The 9,398-nt window shown below is 35.4% G+C and overlaps 1 pseudogene; it reads left to right on the top strand.

Annotated features, from left to right (window-relative positions):
- The first annotated feature begins 7,827 nt into the window (after window positions 1-7,827).
- On the top strand, window positions 7,828-9,068 carry LOC148205254 (uncharacterized; annotated as a pseudogene).
- Window positions 9,069-9,398: the final 330 nt, after the last annotated feature.

Raw genomic sequence — 9,398 nt, 5'->3', positions numbered from 1 at the left:
ATTTCCATGTTTGATTTTAAAGAAAAAAGAATCTTCAGGAAAAACGTCGAAGCTCTATCTTATAAGACGTTCTATTAATGTGAAGTTAAGTGGTCACCATAATGCTCCCATTATACTGCAATTCCCTTCACGTTTTTCATATAATGGATGTTAATAATGAATAAACTTCAGGTCTTTGCATCAGAGATACTAAACATTCGACGTCGACTATGTAAATAGATCCCAAATTTAAATTGTCCTTAAGTTGTCTCCTCCGTTAGAAAAAAGATAGCTCTGAAATCTAACAGCGGAGTGCAACTTATAAACAATTTAAAAAAGAATCATACAATTTTAAATGATGAAGATGAACAACATTTTTATACAATTATTTTAGATCTCAAAAGTGTTTCAACATATTTCTTTTTCATAAGCGATTCCCTTTCAGTAAGACATGAATGAGCCTCTTTGAAATTCAACCGAGCAAATTGAAATTTAAAGATCACACATGTTTCGAAATCTATGGAAAGGAAAACGCCAAGGAGATAAAAAACATGAATCCTAATATGTTCAATACCGAAACAGGAAACATGGATTATGTGAAATGCAAGCTATATTTATAGATGAACGGACGTACATCGTGTAATTCTGATTAGTAACTACCACACTGCTTTTCTTGTATGAACGTCGAAGCCCCGCCGAATTCGACGTTCACACATCAATCAGTAAAAAATGAATAAATTTCGTTAGATTTATTTAAAAACAAATTGACGTCACGCTACCCAGAAATTGTATACTTTTGAATCACCCGCGAAGAAGGGGATATTTGGAGGGCTCGAAGTTAAAAAGTTTGATGTGCCCCTTTATATTCATATAATTCCACTCTCAAATTTTCTAAGTTAAGATAATCGATTCTACGTAATAAAGAATCTATTGAAAGCGTTATAAATTAAGAAATGCAAATGAGTTTTTATAATGATTATTTACGGTCATATTAATGACAACGTGGCTTGATATTGATCACATGTTTGTTAAAATACTAAAAAATGAAGAAATAATGTATGAGACGGTCCAAATTTGTTTTTCTAATAATGTTAATCATAGTAATTTTTGATATCATAATCGTTTATACTAATAATTATTTATAATTATTAAATTATTCGAAATAATTTATTTTAATGTGGCCAATAAAAGTTCTTCTAATTTCGTTTGATCACTGATCGTCGTCGACTTTTTAAATTCAAGTCTTTCATAAACGCTTATGTGGTAGTCGTGATCGGTCCGTTCCAAATGTACAGATCCATCTCTTTCATTTCCTGACTCGTTCGTCTCGACTTTTTTATATTTTTTCTCGAGGTTCGTAAGACCAACATGGAAACACCACAATATATATAGGTATAAATGTTTAAGGCAACCTAGTAAACCGTAAAAGAAATATTTGCCACAAAGATGTTAATCTTTGATAAGAATAAGAGTTGAGGACCAAGAACCAAAAGAATCCTCCCTCAACGTTGCAAATGCATAATTATGACTTCCAAAATGTCTACATATGTATTTGGTGTCCCTATGTATAAATATAGGTATAAATGTTTAAGACACCTAAAAAACCCTGAGAGAAAGATTCGCCACAAAGATGTTAATCTATAATAAGAAAAATACAATTTATTTTATTTCCTATACTAATTATAATTCAGGAGATACTCCTATATCCTACCTTTGGCTCGGGTCAGCCCATCCGTACCTTGGGCTCAAGCCGACCCCGTTTCGACCTTCAACTTATGTTAGTTTGTTTGGACCTTAAGTCTTACTCTCCAAACATTCATTTTGGGTCAAAGTCTCCGCCATCAAACTTTAGCTGTCTTAATCTTCGACCAAACCCTTTCTGTCTTAATTTTTGGCCTATATGTGTCTGATTATTCTCCATACACGCTTTCTCTTCTCGATCTTTGACTTGGTGTGATGCATCTCTGTTGTTAACATGCCTAAATATTTTTTTCCTAAATGAGCTATCTCAATTTGTGTCCACGATATTCTATCTTAACCTTTAGTTTCACACTAAACTTAATTTTTTCTCAAACTCAAAGTATTATAATTTAAAAATCAATCAAAGTCTTTTAGTATAATCATACCTTTCTTTATAGCCGAAAACATTCATTTCAATTTACTTTTAATAATATAAAAATGTTTATTATGATTTTAATCATTGTGATCTATATAACTAAAACAAAACTCTCATAAAATATTATTATTATTATTTTCCATATGAAATAAAATTAAAATTTTAAAGAATCAAAATTTTATTCTCTTTAAATTTCACTGACAAATCGTTCTCATATTTTATAATATGTAAGTATTATAAGATAAATTTAAACAAATTTATATAATATAAAATTAAAAATAATTGTAAATCTTATCTTAAAATATAAAGGTAATAATGGGTTACAGGAGGTTTATAAAGGAAAAAATCACAGAAAAGTGCGGAGGTTGAAGAAGAAAACATCGAATATCCGTAACATTGCATTTCTAATGGAAGCTTATCTTAAAATGTAAAGCTTATATTAAAATATAATGGTACTGGGAGGTTATGATATGAGAGGTTGTAAAAAGGAAAAAAGAGGCGAGAGGAATGAAGAGGAAAACATCGTATATCCGCAGAATAGGACATAGCCTTTGTCTTTTGTGAAACTCTTTGTCTTCTGGCTGACAATTAGTACGTCAAAGCCTAGTAAAATTCAACGTAACCATTGGATATTTTAAGCTTCGAAGTTGAGAAATTAAAAACTACTAGATTGTGAAAGAGGTTCCAAGAATTCTATCCAGACATGGATTCTTCATCATCTACAAGAAGAGGTTCTCCGGGTTACAAGAAACGCAAACCCATCTGGATGGATAAGTGATGAAGCGATCCGAGGAAAGTATTTATACTGGAGAGTTATAAAATATGTAGTTCATCACAAGTATCTGGCCCTGCAATTGTTCAAGAAAGAAGGGTTCCTTTTCCAAGAATGGATTCAATATCAAGGGCTTATTGATTTTGTCAAGATGAATGGAGATTACTATCTAGATTTGGTAGAGGTTTTCTACACAAACTTGAGGGTTGTAAATGGGGTCATTCACTCAAGCGTCAAAGGTGTTAACATTACTATTGACGATAATGTTTGGTTAGATATTGATGGACTAAAAGCTAAAGGTTTGGATTCTCATGTCCGTGATTATGAGTCAAACAGATGGCTAACAAAGAGAGTTATCTATATAAACTGCTTAAGATATCCACTGAAGGTACAGGGTGGATAAGCAGTACCTACATGATGGCTTAAACAAGGAGGAGAAAATGATTGCTTATGTTCTAACTTGGCTACTACTGCCTGAAACATATGTCCAGGACAAAATGTCAATAGAAGATGTATTTCTGTTGAATGTTATCCAGACTAGAATCCCAACCAATTGGGTTGTGGTACTCAAAGAACACATGATCGCTGTAGGAGATCAATATGCACACCAATTGCCATATGGTGTATTTATCAGCCAGGTGTTGATACTCCAGGGAGTAGATGTATCTCAAGAAATCAGACTTGTGTGCAACAAGTCACAAGAAATTAGTATACTAAGTCTATTTTCTATTGGGCTGGAAAGGACTGTGAATGGATGGTTCTTTAGAGATGAGCTAACTATTGGAAGTACACCTACTCTTGTTGTAGATCATACTGCCTTCATTCCACAAACTGATTTTGAGAAATATGTTGTTGATCAATTTAGGAAGAAGTCTGAAAGGGATGAGAGAGTTGAAGATACTCTTTTGAGATGGGTGATGAGAGGGTCGCACCTCCCAACAAAAGTTGTGCATAAAAGAATGCAGTATAGACTAGGAAGTGACTCCTAGGTCGTCTCTCAAGGACCAATTTGGGTTCAGTCTCAGATCAACACGTAGTGGGGGGGTTTTTTTTTGAAGATTTTGTGAATGCGAGTAAACTAAATTAAAACACGAACATAAACACGGATGTAAACACATATATAAACACAAAATTAAAATGACAGGTCACTTAAGCTAACATCGTAACTAAAATATCACAACCACGAAAAATAGAGGACATTAAAATGAAAAGTGCTTAAATCAAATTAAAAGTGCAACATTTCTACACAATTAAATGCAAACATGAAAATAGCAGGCAATTGAAATGAATGCTTAAAGAACATTTAACATTAAATACTTGAAGTAGTAGGAAAACTAAAACCACTTGGCACTACTCTGCTTCATCCAATACTGTGTAGCTTGAATTAAATAAAAGAAACTTTAATCCCTTGAGCGTGCGGCACCAAACGTGACACCAAGTGCTTCATTATCCAAGAAAGAAATTAAAATTTCATTACCGCACAACATCTCTCTAGCCGTGACTGCATCACCCGACGTAGTAGTGCTTCTAGAATTGAAAACGCATCTTCTCCTAAGTTGGACGCTCCATGATGTGTCCTTCCTCCCGGCTGGACGTGTGCAATAGCAGATGCGTGGCTCTTCTCTATTCAACACCGCTTCACTCCAGGACGTCCAGGTGTGTGCTCCAAATGAGTCATCACTTCTCCTTGCCTCCAGCTCAAATCCCGAGCACGCCCTTCTCCATAATTTCTCCAAAAGAAATTGAATTCAGCGCATGCGCATTGTCTACAATTAATCACCGCATCCCCTTCTCTAAAAGGCCAAATGAAAACATTCGTACTCTGTAATAATTAAAACCGAGAGCTCCCCTCCTAAATAAATCACGCGTGCTGGACTTCCAAAACAAATCAACTTTTTTTTTCTTTTCTCAATGAATCATCATCGTCACCTCCAATGCACCGTGTGCCTCTAAAGAAAGAAAGGTAAATTCCCCTGGCTCATCGTTCAACATTCCCATGCTCCTTCAACGTGCTGCTTCATAAGAAAGAAAATGAAATGTCCTTCTCCATGATGCTTTTCTCTCCCTTTAAAACTAAATCAGCCTTCCATTCTATGTTGGGCGTGTTGCCCCCTTCATCCCCTTGAAACAGTGTTAAAAAAAACAAAGCCAAAATGAGTGTGGCCTACGTCCCTACTTGAAAAACCATGATTAAAAACAATTGAAAATCCCTGCTAGAATCCATTCATTCCCGTGACAAGGTGGCAACTGTCTTCTGCCCAGGCCGAGACACACACTCCTCCCTGTGCTCCTGTAACAACACCACTTCTACTCAATCACCATGCTTCCCTCTTTTGCTTGCAGGACCGTGAGTCTTTCATCCCCTGCTAGACCGCTCTCTTCTATGCTGATTCTCCATGGAAAAAATGTTCAAAAGCAAAGAGGAAACAAGTCCGTAGTGGTGGCTGGATACTTCCTACTTCTAAAATGAAAATAAAACGAATGTGCTCTGTGGTTCTACACAAGACCGTGTGCCTCTTTCCCCAAAATCATAGAATGCGAGAAAAGACTGTATAAACGTGCACAAAACCAAATGAGAAATGCAAACAGAATTCAGCAAAAAAGAATAATATGTCAGCTCTTCATTCATTGCATTCAAACAGCGTTCCAAAAACCAAGAGCAGAATGAGAGAATCCTTGAGGGTGGCGGCTGGGCTCTCCATTTTCCGTGCAAAACGTTCAAAAACCGAGACCCCCAAAAAAAAACAAGTCGCGGCTCAACCTAAGGGCCGTGTGTCTCCCCTTTAATGAGGGTGGGGTCCACACAAAAACCCTAGAGTCTAAGTCACTAATCTCTACTTTTGGGCCTAATCTACTTTACCAAAAATTGACCCAAAATATAAGAGTTGATTCAAAAATTCTAAACTACTGAATTACAATTTAATTAATTCAAAAATGTCTGTGTGGGGAGTCTTGAATTTATTCGGCATTCTTCCTGATGTCCCAAAATGTATTTCCGAAATTTTCCTGCACTTCAAAAATGCACTTAATCAGCTCAGAAAATCCAAATTAGCACAATTACAAATTTCCGACCAAATTAAGCAGAATTCGGAAAACGGGGAAATAACAAACAATTAAACACAATTCCCTGGTTTATTTAAGTGCAATAAACTAAATATAATTCAAGAAATAACGACTCATCAATGGGAGAAGAAGGGAAACAAGAATTACATTGGCTTTGAAACTGAAGATTTTGATGATGAGTCAGCTGATGAAGATTGAATGTAATATTCTTTGTAAGAATAGGGACTACTTTTCTATGTGCATTTTATTTTTTATATTTTGTAATCGTGCCATTAAGTCACCTCTGGTTTTAGGTACTGCTTCGGTTTTATTTTAAAATGAAATGAAGATTTATTTTAGTAAACGATATTTGAATTGTGAATGAAGATTGCATTGTATGTGGACTAACCCTCAATCTAGTTGAGAAGAGAAGATTATGCAGTTCTGATATTGATCAAAAACTGATCATTGGTTTAAAAGTGAAAATTTCATTACTCTGCTAGCTTGAATCGATTAAGCAAGAAGAAAAAATATAATTTCATGTCTGATTTTTAAGAAAAAAAATCATAAGAGCGGTAGAAAAAAACGTCAAATCCCCATCGAATACGCCGTTCTATTAAGCACACAATTAATGCTGCAAAGTACTTCAATTCCCTTCACGTCCCAGCCCGGCAGCCTATGACGTTCTATTGCAAGGCAGAAAAGAAAAAAGATCTGGAAGTATGGCACAAAACGTCCATTCCAACAAAACTAACGTTGTATTAATGCTCACTTTTTAAAACAATAAAGTAAAAAGAATTAAAAAGGTAGAAACTATAAATTTTGGCTTCCAATACAACGTCCAAGCCCCTAGAAATTCGACGTAACTTTTGCAAATTATAGGAAAAAATTTAATAAAAAGGCGCGCCGTTTTAAGATAAAACGTGGACTGGTTTGGGAGTTCGACGTTGTTTTTTAAACATAACGTTAAACTTTATTGTCTTCGACGTCAAATTGTACTAGTGAATGTAAAAACAAAACACAGTTTCACTGTTTGTTCGCACTTCCATTTCTGCTTGAACTTTCTTCTTGGTGGACGATTGCGATAAAGAAAGAAGGTCCTTTTAAGTCGTTTCTGTATTTGTAATGTCATTTGGTTCTCATTTCTTAGGTTGACCGATTGTTTTTCGTTTATCTTTAGGCTGTTTTTCGTATGGGGACAACAAAGTTCATCATCTTCTCAAGTGACACCATTTGAAGTATGTTTTTTTTTCTTAAAATACTCTTACGTATGATGTATGTGTTCGTGTTTGTGTTGTGTTTTTGGATTCTGGACGTATGATATCTATATGTATAACGATACTATGATAGTTTTTTTTCTTTAACGTATCATATTTGTGTAAGTTCGTTGTTAGCGAACTTCCTCATCTTCTCCAATGACACCATTTCAAGTTTCAATTTTTTTTCCTTCAATATCTCTTACGTATGATATATGTGTTCGTGTTTGTCGATTTTGGACATAAGATATATGTATAACGATAGATATATTGTGTTGGTGTACGTATACTATGATAGTTTATTTTTTTTCCTTCAACGTATGATAGGTATTTATTTTTGTTTCTATACGTAAGTTAGTTTTTATTTTCCGTGGATTCTTTTCGTTTGGTTTAGTAGTATGGACCGAAGCTAGATTCATTAGTCGTATTAGTGAAGAGTATGACAGAGGGTTTTTGAGTTCATACAATATGTTAAAGAACACACAAAACTAGTGAACGAGGCATATTTTTGCCCTTGTGTTCGTTGTCTCAATCAAGTATATGAAGACCTGGACAACATCCATGATCATCTGTTCATCTATGGAATAATGAGAAGTTATACAGTTTAAACTTGGCATGGGGAAGTATTATATAACCCAATAACTTTAAAAGGTTCGGATTACATGGACGAATGGATGGGTGATCATTTAGATCAAATGGTACGTGACGTTGGCGAAGAAAACTTTGGAAGAGCTCATTATTACGATAGTCTTCAGAACAATTCGGAGCAAGAGTTGTATCCAGGATGCATCAATTTTACAAGGTTATCGGCTACTTTGAAATTGTTTTGTTTGAAAGCAAGAAACGGATGGATTGATAAAAGTTTCACGGAATTGTTGGAGTTGCTGAAGGAGATGCTACTAGAAAATAACACGTTACCTATGCGTAATTACGACGCGAAGAAAATTATATGTCCAATGGGTTTGGAATACCAAAAGATACATGCATGCCCCAATGACTGTGTATTGTATAGAGATCATTGTGCTTCAATGAAGGTGTGTCCGACGTGTGGTTCGTCATGATTTAAGAAGAAAGTTGATGGAAATAACGATGAACACAGTAAAGGTCCACCGGCTATTACGATAGTCTTCAGAACAATTCGGAGCAAGAGTTGTATCCAGGATGCATCAATTTTACAAGGTTATCGGCTACTTTGAAATTGTTTTGTTTGAAAGCAAGAAACGGATGGATTGATAAAAGTTTCACGGAATTGTTGGAGTTGCTGAAGGAGATGCTACTAGAAAATAACACGTTACCTATGCGTAATTACGACGCGAAGAAAATTATATGTCCAATGGGTTTGGAATACCAAAAGATACATGCATGCCCCAATGACTGTGTATTGTATAGAGATCATTGTGCTTCAATGAAGGTGTGTCCGACGTGTGGTTCGTCATGATTTAAGAAGAAAGTTGATGGAAATAACGATGAACACAGTAAAGGTCCACCGGCTAAGGTCATGTGTTATTTACCTATAGTACCTAGGTTGAAACGATTGTTTTCTGTTAAAGAAGATGAGAAGAATCTTATGTGGCACGTTGATGGAAGAAAATGTGATAATCTTCTTCGACACCGAGCTTATTCCCCACAATGGAAGAACATTGACGACACATTTCCCGAATTTAGTGCAGAGCCGAGAAACTTAAGACTTGCACTTGCTACTGATGATATGAATCCTTATGGCAACTTAAGTAGCAAACATAGTTCATGGCCAGTTATTTTGATGATTTACAATCTATCTCCTATGTTGTGCATGAAGAGAAAATACATGATGTTGCCTATGATGATATCGGGTCCTAGACAACCTGGAAATGACATTGATGTTTATCTAAAACCATTAATTAACGATTTAAAAATGTTGTAGGAAGAGAGCGTCGAGGTCTTCGATTCATATTCAAAAGAAAACTTTCGTCTGCATGCAATGTTGTTTTGCACCATAAATGATTTCCCAACATATGGGAACTTGAGTGGTTATAGTGTTAAAGGTCATTTTGCACGTCCGATTTGTGAAGAAAATACCACCTATCTTCAACTAAAGCATGGTGTTGAGAGGGTCGCACCTCACACAAAAGTTGATTGCAAAATTAATGCAGTATAAGCTAGGAAGTGACTCCTAGGTCGTCTCTCAAGGACCAAATTGCGGTTCAGTTTCAGATCACACACGAAGGGGGGGGGTAAGTTTTGAAAGTGTTTT

This window comes from Vigna umbellata, chromosome 1 (genome assembly GCF_029865625.1).
Source record: "Vigna umbellata cultivar VRB3 chromosome 1, Vumbellata_1.0, whole genome shotgun sequence".
NCBI lineage: Eukaryota > Viridiplantae > Streptophyta > Magnoliopsida > Fabales > Fabaceae > Vigna > Vigna umbellata.
Note: the sequence above shows the minus strand (reverse complement) of the source record. Positions and strands in the feature narration are given on the sequence as shown.